We start from the raw sequence: 23,615 nt of genomic DNA, 5'->3' as shown, positions 1-23,615 counted from the left end.
TGCCCGCTGGTAATAAACATTTCGTCACAAACTTTGGGGGCAGCAGAATATAATGTCTTGCAGAAGGGGCTATCATTCTGCCCCTCGTATAGGTATAAGACATTTGATCTCGATATGGACCTCCAAAGGTTCTACCGGACACCAAGATTAAAGGTTCATTTTTTTTAAAACACCTGGCCCTTTAGTACCCACTACAACTCCACTACCCGTTTCTAATCCTTTAACAGTAACAATAATAATCCTTGGTCTAAAAACTAAAAAGTTTCTATAGACCTCCACAGGGCTGTGGGATTGAACTGTGGGAGGTCCAACATCAGACTTACCTATAATTTTGATAGGAGTAGTATCTCTTTTTTGGATATTGAATTAAGGGTACATGATGATGGATCTATACATACGGATCTATATCATAAAGAAACATCTGTCAATTCACTCCTACATGCGGCCTCCTCACATCCTCAGTCCACAATTAATGCCATCCCTACTGGTCAATTTCTCCGGGCACGGAGAATTTGAACATCAGATCTATTGTTTGAAAGACAGGCTATGGACCTTGGGCAGAGATTTAGAGATCGGGGATATAGTAATAGGAGTATTAGGAGAGGATATGTTAGAGCAAAAGCAACAAACCGTAGTGCCCTTTTGGTGGGGCAAAATAAAAGTATGAACAAAAAAAGTGGTGGGGGAACAATTCGCTTCATATTCACATATAACCAACAATGGGACACTATGAGGAGAATTCTTACTAAACATTGGCCAATCCTAATGACTGACCCTACTTTGTGTGATCAACTCTCGACTAGACCCCTAATGACATCACGTAGGGGCAGAAATCTGAAGGATGAACTTGTGACTAGTCACTACGTCCCCAAAAAGACATCTATTTTCAATTCCGGGGGGAAACGGAAAGGTTTCTTCCCGTGTGGAAAATGCTTGGCGTGCAAAAATCATGTTAAGTCCACGTCCTTCGCATCATCGAGCGGCCTCAGAACATTTGAGATCAGAGAATACATAACCTGTACCACCACACATGTGGTATACCACGCTAAATGTAGTTGTAATCTGGTATATATTGGTTTAACATCTCGTGAGTTACGTGTTCGCACTCGCGAACACGTGAGAGATATTGAGGCCGCGCGTGATGTGGACGACGTGGACTCTTTGAAAACAATCCCCAAGCATTTTAGGCTGAAACACAAGTGTAATCCGGGGGATTTGAAAGTATGGGGGATTGACTGTGTACATTTGGGTACACGTGGTGGGGACTATGTCCGCATTCTTACACGAAAAGAGTGCCGTTGGATTGTGACTCTCGACACAATGACACCAACGGGCCTCAATGAGCAATTGAGTTTTTCATCGTTTCTGTAGTGTTCGGCGTCATCTCTGGACCTTTGACTTTTTCCTCCCCTTGTTTTTATTATTTTTTATTTTATTATTTTTTATTATTTATTTTTTATTTCTATAGTATTTTCTTTACTTTCCTTTTTCTTGTTATTGTATTAATATTATTTGTTTATATTCATCTAGTTTTCACCTGAATTATGGTTACTGTTGGAGGAATACGTCTGCCATTATCACCTAACCTAAATCACTTCTGGAAGCACCATATGGATTCGGCAATTCTGTACTTTGGCAGACAAATATTTTATTGTAGTATTGTAATTTTTGTATGTGCAAATTATGTATTGGACTGTAATTACACGAATGGTCATATTATTATATGTGATATGTATTGCTGGTCTTCACTTTATGCACTGTCACTTTTTCACGTGTTGCTAACTGCTTTAATATGGTTTGGAATCATGATACTACCGTGACTCTTTCATTTGGCGGAGGATAGGGTTAAACTTCGCATTGAGGTATTGATGTGTTCTTATGGGAGGGTTGGAACGCCTGTGATACTGGTGCGCATGTCTCCGTGTAGTCGCGGGTTGCGGCATCATCGCCGGCGCCTGTTAGTGACGCGTGCGGGTCATTGACGTCATCGGGGTTTTCCCCGTGACCCGCAGCGCCATGATGGCGCCGGAGTGATGCGGCTCTGCTGCGCCTGCCTCGGCCACATGCGCCGCTTATGGTGATCACCAGGTGGCTATTTAAGGAAGGAGGTGGGGAACCTTGACTATCACTTCGCCCCCTGAGGAAGCGGTTGTGAAACGCGCGTAGGGGCGCGTGGGTACCCCCATGGACGGGAACATAGGTAAGGTCCACTTATGGTCTTTGGTAGTTTCCACTGCATAGCCACTGTGCTGTTTAATTTGGAGGGATCCATTTACCTGTGACCTAGGAGATTATATCAGCTAGCCTTTTGTTATTCAATGCACTGGGCATTGTATGGCTCTTGCTTCATTGTGTGACTGACACATGATATAGTGGCTTTATGTTCCTGTCCAGGGGGTGCCATCACTTAAGGTGCACCATTAACCCTTTATTTTTGCTCTGTGTGGTATTCTGTATTGATATGTAATTTTTAAATGGAATTTAATAAATTTGATATATTTTATATACTTTGGTTGTTTGCTCCAATTTTTTGTTATATTGAGATATTCTAGGAGCTCCAGACGATACCATTCATCTTGGCTCCAGGCACTTTTTCTGGGCCTGTTGTGTGGTATCATAATATGATATCTGTATTTGAGATATTGTTTCTATAAACTTTGGGGGCAGCAGAATATAATGTTTTGCAGAAGGGGCTATCATTCTGCCCCTCGTATAGGTATAAGACATTTGATCTCGATATGGACCTCCAAAGGTTCTACCGGACACCAAGATTAAAGGTTCATTTTTCTAAAACACCTGGCCCTTTAGTACCCACTACAACTCCACTACCCGTTTCTAATCCTTTAACAGTAACAATAATAATCCTTGGTCTAAAAACTAAAAAGTTTCTATAGACCTCCACAGGGCTCTCATGCCCTAGAGACATTTATAGGTTTCATACAAGACTCATTTCAGGGCCTTAGATCTGATATAGATAGAGGTAAACTTTTTTATCCCCCTAATCTTACAGCTCTAGACCACCAGGCATTGAACTCACTCCGGGATGACGATAGGATTATTATTAAACCGGCCAACAAAGGGGGTGCTATAGTAGTTATGGATCGCTCCTATTATCTCCTCGAGGCATGCAGACAGCTCAGTGATACCACTATCTACCAGAAACTTGAAGGGGACCCCACAAGTATTATCAGAGGACTTATCTCTGAGGCCCTGGGTAAATTTAAAGACAGGGGGATTCTTGATCAGAAGACTTGTGATTTTCTCACTAAACTTAACCCAGCTACCCGTCTTTTACACTCTTACTAAAGTCCACAAAAACCTACAACATCCACCTGGGAGACCCATAGTGGCCTCCACTGAGTCTATCCTATCACTCCTCTCGATTTATCTCCAGAAGATCCTCACCCTCCTTATTAAGAAATCAAAGTCTTTTCTCCTCGACACCGAAGCGTTTTACAAGTCATTACCACAATAGGCCAGATTCCCCGTGACTGTCTCCTAGTCACCCTGGATGTCAAAGACCTATATACTTCAATCCCCCATGAACAGGGTATCATATCAGTTCGTCGTATGTTACGGTCCTCAGGTTTTGACATCACACAGACTGACGTGTGTGGAGCTCCTCACCCTGGTACTTACCAAAAATGTCTTACTATTCCAGGACGAGTTCTACCTGCAGACCTGTGGCACAGCGATGGGCTCGAACGCAGCGCCCCCTATGCAAATTGCTATATGGCTGATTTTGAGAATTCTATCATCTACAACTCTTCACTCTTTCTCAACAATGTCATCACATGGAAGCGCTATATAGATGACATTTTGCATATGGGGGGCTCGCTCGAGTCCTTATAGGCTTTCCACTGTTTCTTGAATCAGTCATGGCCTGGATTAAGTTTCACGATTTCCCATGATCCATCCAGAATTTTTTGGACACCATGATTATCAAAAATACTGATGGTACACTATCAACTGACATATATAAAAGAAACTGATCGTAACAGCCTGCTACATTTTGATACATTTCATCGGGACCGGATGAAAGTTTCGATTCCTAGGGCCCAATTACAGCGGGTTAACCGCATAGTATCTGATGACCCTGTCCGGGAGGTCAGAACTCAAGAAATGGTATCTAAGTTTAGAGAAAGGGGCTACCCCAAGTCTACCATTAACAAGTCAAGACCACCACAACATATCAGGAGACGGGTAAAAGCGGACAGAATTGCCTTTGTCCATTCCTACCATCCTTTTGCTTACTTAATTCATAAATCTATCCGAAAACACTGGCCACTCCTCCATACAGCATACCCAGATATTCCTGAATTCTCAGAACCATTTTTACCTTGCTTTAGACGAGACCCCAATTTAAGAGATACCCTAATTAGGGCAGGTGTAGGTCCAGACAAGTCCATCAAGAAACAACGCTTCCTACAGAGTCCCAGAAATGGCACATTTTCCTGTTTAAATTGCGCACAATGCAGTAACGTTCAGAAGGGCCCTGGCACCCATCATCCATTAACTGGGAAGTTGTACAAAATTCGGGGTTTTCACACCTGCGATACCTCCTTTGCCGTATCCGCAATCATATTCCCCTGTGGGTTATTATATGTGGGTGAGACAACACAGCCCGTAAAGGATCGGATTTCTAAGCATAAAAGCACCATACGATGTAAAAACATGCTACTTCCTATCCCCGACCATTTCATAACGATGGGACACAATTTCCCAACTGAAATTTCAAATTCTCGAACAAATCCCACAGCCTAGGAGAGGAGGTGACTGCATTAAACAATTAAAACGACGGGAGGCGTTCTGGATACACACTCTGGATACCTTATCCCCCAAAGGTCTGAACAGGGAATATGACCTGTTATCATGCATGTAATATACCATACTATCAGGGGGACACTACGTGTCAAAAAGACACTAATGGCTATACTGTAGCACTCTTTTACAATGTGTTGTCATATCTGAGTTGTCTTATTCCTGCAGGCTTTATTGGAATGTTTTTGCATTTTATTCAGAATCTCCTAGTAATGAGCAATGTATTATATATGATATTTGATTTTATCTCTGCTAACAGTAATGATACAATCCTCTTCACAGTCTGACCTGCACCTTCGTTCACGTGCACATTATGACCATCATCGCAGATCCACACTTATTTCCCTACTTCTGCACGTAGTGGATTACATAGCGGATCTAGGTTTATCTCGGAATATCTACTTGCAGTGGATTATACCACCGGATCTTTACACATCCTCCTCCTCATAGCTGACAACATATCCAAGTGCTATCCATAGTTGTGATACACTACAGCATCTGGCGGTAGACACACCTCTTGTCCGGTGACATCATATCCTGTTTGTCATGGCAATCAGCGGCCCTTCTGCCCGCCCCTTCCCTTCTTAAGCACATGGATCACGCTCTCACACAGGACTAGAGGTGGACACCGCGACCTCTCCTAGCCACTGTGGCAATCAGGTTAGTCACCTCATCGGGTCTCTTACCACCACCGCTAAGGAACTTTTACATGGACTCACCACAGTCAGCATCTCTTTGCAGGCTTCATTACTCTTTTTCCAGGATACACAGTTGCCTGGGTATGATAAATGTCTCCTCTATATACCGCACCATTATTTCATTTTCCTTGTTTTGAACTGGACCTTTTTTCACTTTGGATCCAGTGATCTGCTACTGCACCTATTGGCATTATCAAACCAATAGGAACACTGTATCTTGGTATGTGCCACCCCAATTTTACTATCACCATTATACTCTTGGTCTCACTTCTCTGGCCCTTGCACCATTGTCTCTTCTCTTGATGTTCTCTCATATATTTCAGATGTCATTCTGATGAAGTTTATGTTGGAAGCTAATGTGGTTTTGGCATTCATCTTATGTTCTTTGCCTCTATTATTGGACCTTGAGTTTTGTCATTTTGTTGTATATACTTTCTTTGAATATCATTTGTGTTATTTTTGTAGAAACTGAAGAAGGTCTGATGTAAGACCGAAACGTTTTTTTGACTACTACAGTGAATCATATTAAATTACCAGATTGATCACTTGAAAGTTGAGTGCCGGGTTTCCTCTTATTATTGATAACTGTGTTGGAGCCTACCCTGGCACCTCATATAGTGGTGCCAAGGGTTCTCTTTCTCACTGTTTACTTTCACACTTTGGTCGGCCCTTGAGTTGGTCAGGTATTGTTTCATTTCACACCTTCGTTGGCCAATGTTTACTTTACTAATTAAAGTACTGTATTAATTCTAATGGACATTCTGAGGTGAGGAGACCAATACATTATGGTTTAAATTTCGGGAAAAAAATTTAAATGAGTTTTACATCCTGCTGTACCAGCAAAACCTGATACCTGAAATTTTTTTGCTGAATTTTTGCACTTACTCATGGCTTTCTATGGCTAAAGAATGCTGCAAAAACACTGAAATAAGTGACATGCTGCCGTTTTCAAAGACGAGGGGAAAAAAAAGTGTGTGCACGAGATTACTGAAATCTCACTGTCTTTGCTGGTACTATAAAATGCAACTTAACAATTGAATAAAAAAAGCACCAAAAACGCATCGTGTGAACAGGGCCGAAGATTAAGTACATCGCCGGATTTGTATACAGTAAATGTATCGTGCCCATTAAGGTACAACAGATGGAACAATCAACATAAAACTTAAATTATTATTTGATGATCACACCAACTACAGCAAAGCTGTTATTAAATCAATATGTAGAGAAAATGCCAATACAAATAGAGCATCTGTGAACATCCTCCAGAAAACCTCAAGTAAACAAGCGGCTTAAACAGCGAGTGCCACACCTAAAGGACAGCAGCAGAGAACATAGTGACCCAAAAGTGACACAATCCTGGGCTGTAGAACGTCCCATAGTGACATGGGTGCTACGGAAAATACACCCACCTGCATTGGTCCAAAAAACGATGACCCAAGTCAATTTACTGTCCACAGGTATTCAGGGATTTGGATCCCTTCTGCTGCAATATTTAGGCCATAAAAAAGAAATACAAGCAGTATGATGGTTAAACAACCAGCGATCAAAAGATTGAAGGAGTGCGACATTTCGGACAAGTTGGCCATTACTGTTCTGCCGGGCCCCCGCGTTCAACGACACTGGACGACAAACAAAACGATCGATCTTTCTGGGAATATTGTTTTAATGATAGATTGTTGAAAATCAAACATGGCCGTCTTTTAGACAATGATCGTGTGTGATGGGTCATCCAAAATTATTTTTCGTTCTTTAAAGAGAATCTATCGTCAGAGTTTTGCTATTTAAATCGGAGAGCAGAATAATGTAGGGGAACAGAGCCCGATTCCAGGGATATGTCACTTATGAAGCTGGGTGATGTAGTTTCCGTACAATCAGTGTTTTGTCAGCAGATTATCACTGCAGGACTAGGTCTCACGTGCAGGACAGTCAGGCTAATCTGTGTAGTCCCGCCCCCACCACTGGAGTTGGCAGTTGCTACAGATAAGATTCTATGTAGTTAGGAGGGCGGAGCCATGCCTTTAGCTCCTCCCTCATTCCGGCTACATAGAAGTGTATCTGTAGCACCTGCCATGTGGGGACGTCTGTCTTCACTGAATACAGATTTGACCTCAAAATTGAGAATTTTGATAATGACTGATCAATTTTGGCAGAAAAAAAACAAACAGATTTCTCTGATCAGATATATTACAAAGTTGCTAATTTTCAAGTGTATTATTGATTTATGCAATAAAAATTAAAAACAGCGGTCATGCTTGAAGCTTGCCCTATGACAGATAAGATGATATTTCCCAGATGACGCATCGGCAGATCATTTAGTTGTCCTTCTCATACACAGGAGCCGTCATTCAGCCAAGTGCTCCTGTGTTGCTCCATGAGAAAGCCACTGCCAGAAATGTCTGGCGGCGCCGCGGCGGCTGATCTCCAGAGGAACAAAAAGTGCAAAATCGGACATGCAGGATCAATAACTTCCCTGACAAATGACTGTCGGCCAAACCTGTCGATATCTGCCCCCATTAGTCTAATGTGTATGGGGGCCTCTACATCACGCCGCTATATGTGGTGACACACAAAGGCTGGAAAAGATAAACGGTTTAACACATTTATTGAAACCTCACTGCGGAAAACAGAAATGTGCAAAAAGAATTACAAAAAAACAGAAAGCCATGAAAACTACAAGAGCCGAGCTGTAATGTCCTACATATAAATATATATCTCATTCCCATTGGTAACATGTATATCCATGGGCGGGCAATGCCACGCATGCAGATGAGAGGAGCTCACCCCTCCCCGGCACAGCTCCATTACAGAATGATGGAGGATTAGCCGCCAGGACGCCTGTAATCTCTGTGCTCCATGCACATTTCCATTTCATTCATCCTCTACTATTGTCCGCTTTAAAATGTAGAACATGGAGGAGATTTCAGGCTGCGGGGCCGTGCAAACAGATCCTCAGATTACTGATGAAAAATAAATAAAAAGAAGACTAATCCAAAACCCCAGAGACGGGATAAGACGCCTGCAAATACTGTGATGGCCAAGGGCAGAGTATATCTTCTTTCTGTACTTGTACTCACCCTCCTCCCCAAGAGACAAGCTACATTAAAATGCAAAACTTCACCGCGCTGCACCTTGTAAAACATTTCCTTTTTAATTGCTCTGCCTGTACAATCCGGAGTGCGTAAAGCTTCTGATGGGTGGCTGCTCCTGCAGAGGAAGAAGAGGCACAACACACACAATGCCAACGAGACATTCCGGTACTGCGCCACAGATGCCCCCGTTCTACCCTGTGCTATGCAGAGCGACAAACAGGTCAGAAAGTGGCCATGATCAGTTCAGTCTCCTGGATTTTTTCCATTTTGCTGGGTTTGCATGTAATGACCGCAAGCAGTTACCTAATTGCCAATTGTTTAATGGCCTGTTTAGAACAACTGCACTTCCATACGTACAGAAAAATCGCTAATACACGACTCTTCTATGAACATAAATCATGTTAATGGCAGCACAGATCCTGAGGAAGCGAGTGATGAGAAACGCGCGTTGGGGTAGTGGTGCACTGCGGTTGTGTACACTGCTATGGGTAATTACCTGCTCTCATATACCTGATAAGCCTATTATAAACATGTAATATTGTTTCCTATCACACTTTATGTACTAACACAATTTTGCATTTGGTACTAGTTAGGGTATGTGCACCCCATCGGTAAAAGATGTGGGTTGGACGCCGCGTACTAGTGCAGCGTCCAACCCGCTTCGTCCAGATGTTAAGGTACCTTCACACTGAACAACGATATCGCTAGCGATTCGTGACGTTGCAGCGTCCTGGATAGCGATATCGTTGTGTTTGACACGCAGCAGCGATCTGGATCCTGCTGTGGCATCGTTGGTCGGAGCAGAAAGGCCAGAACTTTATTTCGTCGCTGGATCTCCCGCAGACATCGCTGAATCGGCGTGTGTGACGCCGATTCAGCGAGGTCTTCACTGGTAACCACGGTAAACATCAGGTTACTAAGTGCAGGGCCGCGCTTAGTAACCCGATGTTTACCCTGGTTACCACTGTAAATGTAAAAAAAAAAAAAAAAACAGTAAATACTTACATTCCGGTGTCTGTCCCCTCGCCGTCAGCTTCCCGCACTGACTGAGCGCCGGCCGGACGTAAAGCACAGCGGTGACGTCACCGCTCTGCTTTACGGCCGGCGCTCACAGTCAGTGCGGGAAGTATGTACTGTTTGTTTTTTTTTTAACTTTTACAACGGTAACCAGGGTAAACATCGGGTTACTAAGCGCGGCCCTGCACTTAGTAACCTGATGTTTACCCTGGTTACCAGGGGACTTCGGCATCGTTGGTCGCTGGAGAGCTGTCTGTGTGACAGCTCTCCAGCGACGAAACAGTGACGCTGCAGCGATCGGCATCGTTGCCTATATCGCTGCAGCGTCGCTTAATGTGACGGTACCTTTACAGCAAAGTGGATGGGATTCAAAGAAATCCCATGCCCAGCATGTGTCCACAGACGCACGCAGATCACCGGCGGAGACAGACATGCGACGCATCTCTCCAGACCACAGCATGCCAACTTCTCTAGAGGAGATGCGAGCCTCCGTAAGAGAAGTTTCACCCTTTTTACCCTTAGAGATTACTATTTTAAACATGTCCGGCAGACTAATTGTAAGTGGGGCTATAGGGGAAAAAAAACGAAGTTATATTCTTCTGCAGCCGCTCGTTTCCAGTCATTGGGGCAGTGAAAAGTCAGAAGAGGCTGTCAGTCTAGGTGTAGGGGGAGCGATTACAGCAACCTGAGTTGTAAGGGCCGATCACTTCACTGCTCTGGGGTCGCCCCGATGACTGCAGTCCTGGCAGAGAAAGCAGCAGATTTCTATGGTAGGATAGTTTACAAACTTTATTATTTTCAGGTGTATTATGAATTTATGCAAAAAATTATAATAAAATGTTGGATTCTCTTTAAAACTTAATTTTGTGCTTCAGATTTCTATAAGTCCTTTATCTAACTCGGTGCTTTTGCGAAACTGGTACTGATAAGTTCCACATGTCCGGAGCGGGAGCACAATGTCCGCACTGTCTGTAAGTGTCCTGACGCCTTCTGTGTCTATGAGAATGCGGAGGTCGGGTCAGGAGACCAGCGGCCAGTCCAGACACTTGTACTCAGAGGGTGAATGTCAGATCTGTGACAATGGCCTTAGGAAAAGCAGGAGGGAGAGGAGGGGCCTGTACACATATCAGCAGTGGACAGGGGAGAAAACGTATGGAGAGCATAGAAAACTGGCTATAGACAAGAGGGAAAACATGAGGAGATGAAATAAGTGCAGTACTGAAGCTGTGCTGATACATGAAAGCAAGTACGGACACCAGCACGCAGAGATCACATCCAGCCTGTATTACTGGGAGAGACAGTCACACAGGAAGGAAATCTAACACAGAGACCAGCCTGTACAGTTAGGGCCAGAAATATTTGGACAGTGACACAATTTTCGCGATTTGGGCTCTGCATGCCACCACATTGGATTTGAAATGAAACCTCTACAACAGAATTCAAGTGCAGATTGTAACGTTTAATTTGAAGGGTTGAACAAAAATATCTGATAGAAAATGTAGGAATTGTACACATTTCTTTACAAACACTCCACATTTTAGGAGGTCAAAAGTAATTGGACAAATAAACATAACCCAAACAAAATATTTTTATTTTCAATATTTTGTTGCAAATCCTTTGGAGGCAATCACTGCCTTAAGTCTGGAACCCATGGACATCACCAAACGCTGGGTTTCCTCCTTCTTAATGCTTTGCCAGGCCTTTACAGCCGCAGCCTTCAGGTCTTGCTTGTTTGTGGGTCTTTCCGTCTTAAGTCTGGATTTGAGCAAGTGAAATGCATGCTCAATTGGGTTTAGATCTGGAGATTGACTTGGCCATTGCAGAATGTTCCACTTTTTGGCACTCATGAACTCCTGGGTAGCTTTGGATGTATGCTTGGGGTCATTGTCCATCTGTACTATGAAGCGCCGTCCAATCAACTTTGCAGCATTTGGCTGAATCTGGGCTGAAAGTATATCCCGGTACACTTCAGAATTCATCCGGCTACTCTTGTCTGCTCTTATGTCATCAATAAACACAAGTGACCCAGTGCCATTGAAAGCCATGCATGCCCATGCCATCACGTTGCCTCCACCATGTTTTACAGAGGATGTGGTGTGCCTTGGATCATGTGCCGTTCCCTTTCTTCTCCAAACTTTTTTCTTCCCATCATTCTGGTACAGGTTGATCTTTGTCTCATCTGTCCATAGAATACTTTTCCAGAACTGAGCTGGCTTCTTGAGGTGTTTTTCTGCAAATTTAACTCTGGCCTGTCTATTTTTGGTATTGATGAATGGTTTGCATCTAGATGTGAACCCTTTGTATTTACTGTCATGGAGTCTTCTCTTTACTGTTGACTTAGAGACAGATACACCTACTTCACTGAGAGTGTTCTGGACTTCAGTTGATGTTGTGAACGGGTTCTTCTTCACCAAATTAAGTATGCGGCGATCATCCACCACTGTTGTCATCCGTGGACGCCCAGGCCTTTTTGAGTTCCCAAGCTCACCAGTCAATTCCTTTTTTCTCAGAATGTACCCAACTGTTGATTTTGCTACTCCAAGCATGTCTGCTATCTCTCTGATGGATTTTTTCTTTTTTTTCAGCCTCAGGATGTTCTGCTTCACCTCAATTGAGAGTTCCTTTGACCGCATGTTGTCTGCTCACAGCAACAGCTTCCAAATGCAAAACCACACACCTGGAATCCACCCCTGACCTTTTAACTACTTCATTGATTACAGGTTAACGAGGGAGACGCCTTCGGAGTTAATTGCAGCCCTTAGAGTCCATTGTCCAATTACTTTTGGTCCCTTGAAAAAGAGGACCCTATGCATTACAGAGCTATGATTCCTAAACCCTTTCTCCGATTTGGATGTGGAAACTATCATACTGCAGCTGGGAGTGTGCACTTTCAGCCCATATTATATATATAATTGTATTTCTGAACATGTTTTTGTAAACAGCTAAAATAACAAAACTTGTGTCACTGTCCAAATATTTCTGGCCCTAACTGTATTACTGGGAGGGACAGTCACACTAGAAGGAAATCTGACACATGGACCAGCCTGTATTACTGGGAGGGACGGTCACACAGGAAGGAAATCTGACACATGGACCAGCCTGTATTACTGGGAGGGACAGTCACACAAGAAGGAAATCTGACACATGGACCAGCCTGTATTACTGGGAGGGACAGTCACACAAGAAGGAAATCTGACACATGGACCAGCCTGTATTACTGGGAGGGACAGTCACACAAGAAGGAAATCTGACACATGGACCAGCCTGTATTACTGGGAGGGACAGTCACACAAGAAGGAAATCTGACACATGGACCAGCCTGTATTAGTGGGAGGGACAGTCACACAAGAAGGAAATCTGACACATGGACCAGCCTGTATTAGTGGGAGGGACAGTCACACAAGAAGGAAATCTGACACATGGACCAGCCTGTATTATTGGGAGGGACAGTCACACAAGAAGGAAATCTGACACATGGACCAGCCTGTATTACTGAGAGGGACAGTCACACAAGAAGGAAATCTGACACATGGACCAGCCTGTATTACTGGGAGGGACAGTCACACAAGAAGGAAATCTGACACATGGACCAGCCTGTATTACTGGGAGGGACAGTCACACAAGAAGGAAATCTGACACATGGACCAGCCTGTATTACTGGGAGGGACAGTCACACAAGAAGGAAATCTGACACATGGACCAGCCTGTATTACTGGGAGGGACGGTCACACAGGAAGGAAATCTGACACATGGACCAGCCTGTATTACTGGGAGGGACAGTCACACAAGAAGGATATCTGACACATGGACCAGCCTGTATTACTGGGAGGGACAGTCACACAAGAAGGAAATCTGACACATGGATCAGGCTGTAAAGGAATGAAGAATGCAACCTGAACCTTACGCCAACTGACCTACTGCATTAAACAACCGTCAATCTGAAACATGACTGCCAGTCGATGATAAGCTGGTGATTTAGACAGGCAGACAGAGCTATCAGTAATAGAGAGTTCACTATGCATAGGCTGCCATTGTTCTGTTATCACAGGATGATGTGTCGCCATTAACCATCTCACCTGACGGATAACCATAGCGCATTTGTTGAGTGATCGGCAGTCTGTTTTCGCTGCATATTAACACGGGAGCGAGTGTTCCTAAAAACTTTTGCTCCTGATAGGTGTCCAATATGAACTTATTTTAAGTGGTTACCCTTAGTTAAAAGGGTTTGTCCATTACTCCTACAGTACCTACTCAATTACGATATTCTCCCCATGTAAAATAAAGGCCTGCACCCCCCTCGGGTTCCATTATTATGACACGTGAGCCCTGCAGCCAGTCAGTGACCACTAGTAGCCTACTTCACTCTCACGTCTTTCAGGCGAAACGAACATCCAGAGGAAGTCAGAGCGCGTCAGCAGCTCTTACTACCCCCAGATATTAGTTTAGTCTGAAGGAAGCGATAGTAATGTTGCCCAATATTATTATTATTATTTATTTATATAGCACCATTAATTCCATGGTGCTGTACATGAGAAGGGGTTACATCAAAATACAAATATCACTTACAGTAAACAAACTAGCAGTGAGAGACTGATACAGAGGGGCGAGGACCCTGCCCTTGCGGGCTTACATTCTACAGGATTATGGGGAAGAGGACAGTAGGTCGGGGGTTGCAGTAGCTCCGATGGTGTTGAGGTGGTCGTGTTGTCATTACAGGTTGTAAGCTTCTTTGAAGAGATGGGTTTTCAGGTTCCATTGGAAGGATACAAATGTGGTGGATAATCGGACATGTTAGGGCACAGAATTCCAGATGATAGGAGATATTCGAGAGAAGTCTTGGAGGCGATTGGATGAGGAGCGAATAAGCGTGGAGGAGAGAAGGAGGTCTTGGGAGGACCAGAGATTGTGAGGGAAGATATTGAGAGATTAGTTCGGAAATATACAGAGGAGAAAGGTTATGGATGGCTTTATAGGTCAGTGTTAGTAGTTTAAACTGGATACTCTGGGAAATTGGGAGCCAGTGAAGGGATTTGCAAAGAGGGGAAGCTGGAGTGAAGCGAGGAGAGAGATTAATTAGTCGGGCAGCAGAGTTAAGGATGGACTGGAGGGGTGTGATAGTGTAGGCCACAAAGGAGAATGTTGCAGTAGTCGAGGCAGGAGATGATTAGGGCATACAAACGCATTTTGGTAGAGTGAGGGTTGAGGAAAGGTAGGGTTCTGGAAATATTTTTTGAGTTGGAGGCGACAGGAGGTGGCGAGAGCTTTGATGTGCAGTTTAAAGGACACGGCAGAGTCAAGGGTTACCCCAAGGCAGAGGATTACCGGGACGGGGGAAAGTGTGAATTCATTTATTGTGATAGATCAGGTAGGGAAGGTGTGCGAGATGGGGGAAAGATAATTAGTTCGGTTTTGTCCACATTGAGTTTGAGGAAGCAAGAGGAGAAGAAGTTGGATATGGCTGATAGACACTCTGGCCCAGATGTCACCTCTCTGCTCTCCAGAATCCCAGAGAGGTAGATCTGAGTGTCATCGGCATATAGATGGTACTGGAAGCCATAGGACCTAATGAGTTGTCCCAGGCCAAGGGTATAGATTGAGAAGTGAAGAGGTCCTAGGACAGAGCCATGAGGGACACCAACAGAGAGGGGGAGAGATGAAGAGGTTGTATGGGAGTAGGAAACGCTAAATGTGCGATTGGTGAGGTATGAGGAGATCCAGGATAGGGCGAGGTTTTTGACTCCAAAGGAAGAGAGGATCTAAAGGAGGCAGTGATCAACTGTGTCGAAGGCAGAGGACAGGTCTAGAAGGAGGAGTATAGAGAATAGTCTGTTAGCTTTGGCTGTAAGTCGTTAGTAAGTTTGGTCAGGGCAGTCTCAGTGGAATGGTGGGGACGGAAGCCAGATTGTACATTGTCGAAGAGAGAGTTAGATGCATGGCGAGAGGAAAGTTCAGTGTGGACATGCTGCTCAAGTGGTTTGGAAGCAAATGGGAGCAAAGATATGGGGCGGTAGCTGGGCATAGCGCTCGGGTCAAGGGAAGGCTTTTTAACCCCTTTACCCCCAAGGGTGGTTTGCACGTTAATGACCAGGCCAATTTTTACAATTCTGACCACTGTCCCTTTATGAGGTTATAACTCCGAAACGCTTCAACGGATCCTGGTGATTCTGACATTGTTTTCTCGTGACATATTGTACTTCATGATAGTGGTAAAATTTCTTTGATAGTACCTGCGTTTATTTGTGAAAAAAACGGAAATTTGGCGAAAATTTTGAAAATTTCGCAATTTTCAAACTTTGAATTTTTATGCAATTAAATCACAGAGATATGTCACACAAAATACTTAATAAGTAACATTTCCCACATGTCTCCTTTACATCAGCATAATTTTGGAACCAATTTTTTTTTTTGTTAGGGAGTTATAAGGGTTAAAAGTTGACCAGCAATTTCTCATTTTTACAACACCATTTTTTTTTAGGGACCACGTCTCATTTGAAGTCATTTTGAGGGGTCTATATGATAGAAAATGCCCAAGTGTGACACCATTCTAAAAACTGCACCCCTCAAGGTGCTCAAAACCACATTCAAGAAGTTTATTAACCCTTCAGGTGTTTAATAGGAATTTTTGGAATGTTTAAATAAAAATGAACATTTAACTTTTTTACACAAAAAATTTACTTCAGCTCCAATTTGTTTTATTTTACCAAGGGTAACAGGAGAAATTGGACCCAAAAAGTTGTTGTCCAATTTGTCCTGAGTACGCTGATACCCCATATGTGGCAGTAAACCACTGTTTGGGCGCATGGGAGAGCTCGGAAGGGAAGGAGCGCTATTTGACTTTTCAATGCAAAATTGACAGGAATTGAGATGGGACGCCATGTTGCGTTTGGAGAGCCACTGATGTGCCTAAACATTGAAACCCCCCACAAGTGACACCATTTTGGAAAGTAGACCCCCTAAGGAACTTATCTGGATGTGTGGTGAGCACTTTGACCCACCAAGGGCTTCACAGAAGTTTATAATGCAGAGCCATAAAAATAAAACAAAATTTTTTTCCCACAAAAATTATTTTTTAGCCCCCAGTTTTGTATTTTCCCTAGGGTAACAGGAGAAATTGGACCCCAAAAGTTGTTGTCCAATTTGTCCTGAGTACGCTGATACCCCATATGTGGGGGGGAACCACCGTTTGGGCGCATGGGAGGGTTCGGAAGGGAAGGAGCGCCATTTGGAATGCAGACTTAGATGGAATGGTCTGCAGGCGTCACATTGCGTTTGCAGAGCCCCTAATGTACCTAAACAGTAGAAACCCCCCACAAGTGACCCCATATTGGAAACTAGACCCCTCAATGAACTTATCTAGATGTGTTGTGAGAACTTTGAACCCCCAAGTGTTTCACTACAGTTTATAACGCAGAGCCGTGAAAATAAAAAATCTTTTTGTTTTCCCACAAAAATTATTTTTTAGCCCCCAGTTTTGTATTTTCCCAAGGGTAACAGGAGAAATTGGTCCACAAAAGTTGTTGTCCAATTTGTCCTGAGTACGCTGATACCCCATATGTTGGGGTAAACCCCTGTTTGGGCACACAGGAGAGCTCGGAAGGGAAGGAGCACTGTTTTACTTTTTCAACGCAGAATTGGCTGGAATTGAGATCGGACGCCATGTCGTGTTTGGAGAGCCCCTGATGTGCCGAAACAGTGGAAACCCCCCAATTATAACTGAAACCCTAATCTAAACACACCCCTAACCCTAATTCCAACGGTAACCCTAACCACACCTCTAACCCTGACACACCCCTAACCCTAATCCCAACCCTATTCCCAACTGTAAATGTAATCTAAACCCTAACCCTAACTTTAGCCCCAACCCTAACTGTAGCCCCAACCCTAACCCTAGCCCTAACCCTAGCCCTAACCCTAACCCTAACCCTAGCCCTAGCCCTAACCCTAGCCCTAACCCTAGCCCTAACCCTAGCCCTAACCCTAGCCCTAACCCTAGCCCTAACCCTAGCCCTAACCCTAGCCCTAACCCTAGCCCTAACCCTAGCCCTAACCCTAATCCTAGCCCTAACCCTAGCCCTAATGGGAAAATGGAAATAAATACATTTTTTTTTATTTTTCCCTAACTAAGGGGGTGATGAAGGGGGGTTTGATTTACTTTTATAGCGAGTTTTTTAGCGGATTTTTATGATTGGCAGCCGTCACACACTGAAAGACCCTTTTTATTGCAAAAAATATTTTTTGCAATACCACATTTTGAGAGCTATAATTTTTCCATATTTTGGTCCACAGAGTCATGTGAGGTCTTGTTTTTTGCGGGACGAGTTGATGTTTTTATTGGTAACATTTTCGGGCACGTGACATTTTTTTATCGCTTTTTATTCCGATTTTTGTGAGGAAGAATGACCAAAAGCCAGCTATTCATGAATTTCTATTGGGGGAGGCGTTTATACCGTTCCGCGTTTGGTAAAATTGATAAATCAGTTTTATTCTTCAGGTCAGTACGATTACAGCGATACCTCATTTATATCATTTTTTTATGGCTTGGCGCTTTTATACGATAAAAACTATTTTACAGAAAAAATAATTATTTTTGCATCGCTTCATTCTCAGGACTATAACTTTTTTATTTTTTTGCTGATGATGCTGTATGGCGGCTCTTTTTTTGCGGGACAATATGACGCTTTCAGCGGTACCATGGTTATTTATATCTGTCCTTTTGATCGCGTGTTATTCCACTTTTTGTTCGGCGGTATGATAATAAAGCGTTGTTTTTTGCCTCGTTTTTTTTTTTTTCTTACGGTGTTTACTGAAGGGGTTAACTAGTGGGACAGTTTTATAGGTCGGGTCGTTACGGACGCGGCGATACTAAATATGTGTACTTTTATTGTTTTTTTTTTTTTTATTTAGATGAAGAAATGTATTTATGGGAATAATATTTTTTTTTTTTTTTCATTATTTTGGAATATTTTTTTTACACATTTGGAAAAATTTTTTTTTACTTTTTTACTTTGTCCCAGGGGATGACATCACAGATCAGTGATCTGACAGTTTGCACAGCACTCTGTCAGATCACTGATCTGACATGCAGCGCTGCAGCCTTCACAGTGCCTGCTCTAAGCAGGCTCTGTGAAGCCACCTCCCTCCCTGCAGGACCCGGATCCGCGGCCATCTTGGATCCGGGGCTCGAGCAGGGAGGGAGGTGAGGAGACCCTCGCAGCAACGCGATCACATCGCGTTGCTGCGGGGGGCTCAGGGAAGCCCGCAGGGAGCCCCCTCCCTGCGCAGTGCTTCCCTGCACCGCCGGCACATCGCGATCATCTTTGATCGCGGTGTGCCAGGGGTTAATGTGCCGGGGGCGGTCCGTGACCGCTCCTGGCACATAGTGCCGGATGTCAGCTGCGATAAGCAGCTGACACCCGGCCGCGATCGGCCGCGCTCCCCCCGTGAGCGCGGCCGATCGGCTATGACGTACTATCCCGTCCAGGGTCAGATAAGCCCAGGGCACCTCGACGGGATAGTACGTCTAAGGTCACAGAGGGGTTAAGGATATGTGTGATTGTGGCATGTTTGAAAGCAGAGGGGAAGGTACCAGAAGTTAATGATACTGTAGATTGAAGAGATGGGTTAGTGATGGGATTAGTGTAGTGGTGAGGTTGAGGAGGAGATGGGATGGGGTCCAGTGAACAAGTGGTGAGGTGTGATTTGGAGAGAAGATGTGCAAGCTGTCCTTCAGTGATTTTGGATAGGGAAGTTATGGGGTTAGGGTATTGGTCTGGCATACAAAGGGGTTGTGGTGGTTGCACAACAAAGACTTGCCTTGTTTGGTCTATCTTATTTTTGAAGTGTGTGGCAAAGTCCTCAGCAGAGATTAAGGAAGTCGGAGGGGGCAGTGGTGGGCGATGGAGGGAGTTAAAGGTGTCGAACAACTGTTTGGGGTTGTGGGATAAAGAAGATACAAAGGATGTAATGTAGGCCTGTTTAGCAGAGGTGAGAGCTGATTTGAATGCGAGTGTTGCTTGTCTGAGTGCAGTGAAATCATCTTGCGAATGCGTTTTTTTCCAACGCTGTCCTGCAATTCTGGATACTTGCCGAAGCTTTTTAGTGATGACCAATAGCGGGAATTGATCGGCTGAAGGGCCCCTGTGACATAATGGTTCACGAGCCCTGACACCGGAGGTGGGTGCAGGCGGTTTATATTTTACATGGGAGAATATAGTCATTGAGAAGAGGTTGTCTGAGTAGAGGACAAGCCCTTTAATGAAACTACTCTAACATATGTAAAAAACTGTATTTGTCCATGTCACACATATTCATAGCCTTTAACCCCTTCAAGACCCAGCCTATTTTGACCTTAAAGACCTTGCCGTTTTTTGCAATTCTGACCAGTGTCCCTTTATGAGGTAATAACTCAGGAACGCTTCAACGGATCCTAGCGGTTCTGAGATTGTTTTTTCGTGACATATTGGGCTTCATGTTAGTGGTAAATTTAGGTCAATAAATTCTGCATTTATTTGTGATAAACACGGAAATTTGGCGAAAATTTTGAAAATTTCGCAATTTTCACATTTTGAATTTTTATTCTGTTAAACCAGAGAGATATGTGACACAAAATAGTTAATAAATAACATTTCCCACATGTTTACTTTACATCAGCACAATTTTGGAAACAAAATTTTTTTTTGTTAGGAAGTTATAAGGGTTAAAATTCGACCAGCGATTTGTCATTTTTACAACGAAATTTACAAAACCATTTTTTTTAGGGACCACCTCACATTTGAAGTCAGTTTGAGGGGTCTATATGGCTGAAAATACCCAAAAGTGACACCATTCTAAAAACTGCACCCCTCAAGGTACTCAAAACCACATTCAAGAAGTTTATTAACCCTTCAGGTGCTTCACAGCAGCAGAAGCAACATGGAAGGAAAAAATGAACATTTAACTTTTTAGTCACAAAAATTATCTTTTAGCAACAATTTTTTTATTTTCCCAATGGTAAAAGGAGAAACTGAACCACGAAAGTTGTTGTCCAATTTGTCCTGAGTACGCTGATACCTCATATGTGGGGGTAAACCACTGTTTTGGCGCACGGCAGGGCTTGGAAGGGAAGGAGCGCCATTTGACTTTTTGAATCAAAAATTGGCTCCACTCTTTAGCGGACACCATGTCACGTTTGGAGAGCCCCCGTGTGCCTAAAAATTGGAGCTCCCCCACAAGTGACCCCATTTTGGAAACTAGACGCCCCAAGGAACTTATCTAGATGCATAGTGAGCACTTTGAACCCCCAGGTGCTTCACAAATTGATCCGTAAAAATGAAAAAGTACTTTTTTTTCACAAAAAAATTCTTTTAGCCTCAATTTTTTCATTTTCACATGGGCAACAGGATAAAATGGATCCTAAAATGTGTTGGGCAATTTCTCCTGAGTACACCAATACCTCACATGTGGAGGTAAACCACTGTTTGGGCACATGGTAAGGCTCGGAAGGGAAGGAGCGCCATTTGACTTTTTGAATGAAAAATTATTTCCATCGTTAGCGGACACCATGTCGCGTTTGGATAGCTCCTGTGTGCCTAAACATTGGCGCTCCCCCACAAGTGACCCCATTTTGGAAACTAGACCCCCCAAGGAACTAATTTAGATGCCTAGTGAGCACTTTAAACCCTCAGGTGCTTCACAAATTGATCTGTAAAAATGAAAAAGTACTTTTTTTTCACAAAAAAATTCTTTTCGCCTCAATTTTTTCATTTTCACATGGGCAGTAGGATAAAATGGATCATAAAATTTGTTGGGCAATTTCTCCCGAGTACGCCGATACCTCATATGTGGGGGTAAACCACTGTTTGGGCACTCGGCAGGGCTCGGAAGAGAAGGCGCGCCATTTGACTTTTTGAATGGAAAATTAGCTCCAATTGTTAGCGGACACCATGTCGCGTTTGGAGAGCCCCTGTGTGCCTAAACATTGGAGCTCCCGCACAAGTGACCCCATTTTGGAAACTAGACCCCCCAAGGAACTTATCTAGATGCATATTGAGCACTTTAAACCCCCAGGTGCTTCACAGAAGTTTATAACGCAGAGCCATGAAAATAAAAAATAATTTTTCTTTCCTCAAAAATGATTTTTTAGCCTGGAATTTCCTATTTTGCCAAGGATAATAGGAGAAATTGGACCCCAAATATTGTTGTCCAGTTTGTCCTGAGTACGCTGATACCCCATATGTGGGGGTAAATCACTGTTTGGGCACATGCCGGGGCTCGGAAGTGAAGTAGTGACGTTTTGAAATGCAGACTTTGATGGAATGCTCTGTGGGCGTCACGTTGCGTTTGCAGAGCCCCTGATGTGGCTTAACAGTAGAAACCCCCCACAAGTGACCCCATTTTGGAAACTAGACCCCCAAAGGAACTTATCTAGATGTGTGGTGAGCACTTTGAACCCCCAAGTGCTTCATAGAAGTTTATAATGCAGAGCCGTGAAAATAATAAATACGTTTTCTTTCCTCAAAAATAATTATTTAGCCCAGAGTTTTTTATTTTTCCCAAGGGTAACAGGAGAAATTTGACCCCAATATTTGTTGTCCAGTTTCTCCTGAGTACGGTGATACCCCATATGTGGGGGTAAACTACTGTTTGGGCACATGCCGGGGCTTGGAATTGAAGTAGTGACGTTTTGAAATGCAGACTTTGATGGAATGCTCTGCGGGCGTCACGTTGCGTTTGCAGAGCCCCTGATGTGCCTAAACAGTAGAAACCCCCCACAAGTGACCCCATTTTGGAAACTAGACCCTGAAAGGAACTTATCTAGATGTGTGGTGAGCACTTTGAACCCCCAAGTGCTTCATAGAAGTTTATAATGCAGAGCCGTGAAAATAATAAATACGTTTTCTTTCCTCAAAAATAATTATTTAGCCCAGAATTTTTTATTTTCCCAAGGGTTACAGGAGAAATTGGACCCCAAAAGTTGTTGTCCAGTTTCTCCTGAGTACGCTGATACCCCATATGTGGGGGTAAACCACTGTTTGGGCACACGTCGGGGCTCAGAAGGGAAGTAGTGACTTTTGAAATGCAGACTTTGATGGAATGGTCTGCGGGTGTCACGTTGCGTTTGCAGAGCCCCTGGTGTGCCTAAACAGTAGAAACCCCCCACAAGTGACCCCATTTTAGAAACTAGACCCCCCAAGGAACTTATCTAGATATGTGGTGAGCACTTTGAACCCCCAAGTGCTTCACAGACGTTTACAACACAGATCCGTGAAAATAAAAAATCATTTTTCTTTCCTCAAAAATTATGTTTTAGCAAGCATTTTTTTAGATTCACAAGGGTAACAGGAGAAATTGGACCCCAGTAATTGTTGCGCAGTTTGTCCTGAGTATGCTGGTACCCCATATGTGGGGGTAAACCACTGTTTGGGCACACGTCAGGGCTCGGAAGTGAGGGAGCACCATTTGACTTTTTGAATACGAGATTGGCTGGAATCAATGGTGGCGCCATGTTGCGTTTGGAGACCCCTGATGTGCCTAAACAGTGGTAACCCCTCAATTCTAACTCCAACACTAACCCCAACACACCCCTAACCCTAATCCCAACTGTAGCCATAATCCTAATCACAACCCTAACCCCAACACACCCCTAACCACAACACTAATTCCAACCCTAACCCTAAGGCTATGTGCCCACGTTGCGGATTCGTGTGAGATATTTCCGCACCATTTTTGAAAAATCTGCGGGTAAAAGGCACTGTGTTTTACCTGCGGATTTTCCGCGGATTTCCAGTGTTTTTTGTGCGGATTTCACCTGCGGATTCCTATTGAGGAACAGGTGTAAAACGCTGCGGAATCCGCACAAAGAATTCACATGCTGCGGAAAATACAACGCAGCGTTCCCGCGCGGTATTTTCCGCATCACGGGCACAGCGGATTTGGTTTTTCATATGTTTACATGGTACTGTAAACCTGATGGAACACTGCTGCGAATCCGCAGCCAAATCCGCACCGTGTG

At 43.7% G+C, this 23,615-nt stretch overlaps 1 protein-coding gene across 4 annotated transcripts in view; it reads right to left on the bottom strand.

Moving 5' to 3' along the window:
- The window catches only part of LOC138648006 (carboxyl-terminal PDZ ligand of neuronal nitric oxide synthase protein-like), a 106,147-nt gene that overhangs the window by 62,593 nt on the left and 19,939 nt on the right, over positions 1-23,615 (bottom strand). The window lies entirely within an intron of this gene.

This window comes from Ranitomeya imitator, chromosome 8 (genome assembly GCF_032444005.1).
Source record: "Ranitomeya imitator isolate aRanImi1 chromosome 8, aRanImi1.pri, whole genome shotgun sequence".
NCBI classification, from domain to species: Eukaryota; Metazoa; Chordata; class Amphibia; order Anura; family Dendrobatidae; genus Ranitomeya; species Ranitomeya imitator.
This window is presented reverse-complemented; position numbering and strand designations above follow the sequence as displayed.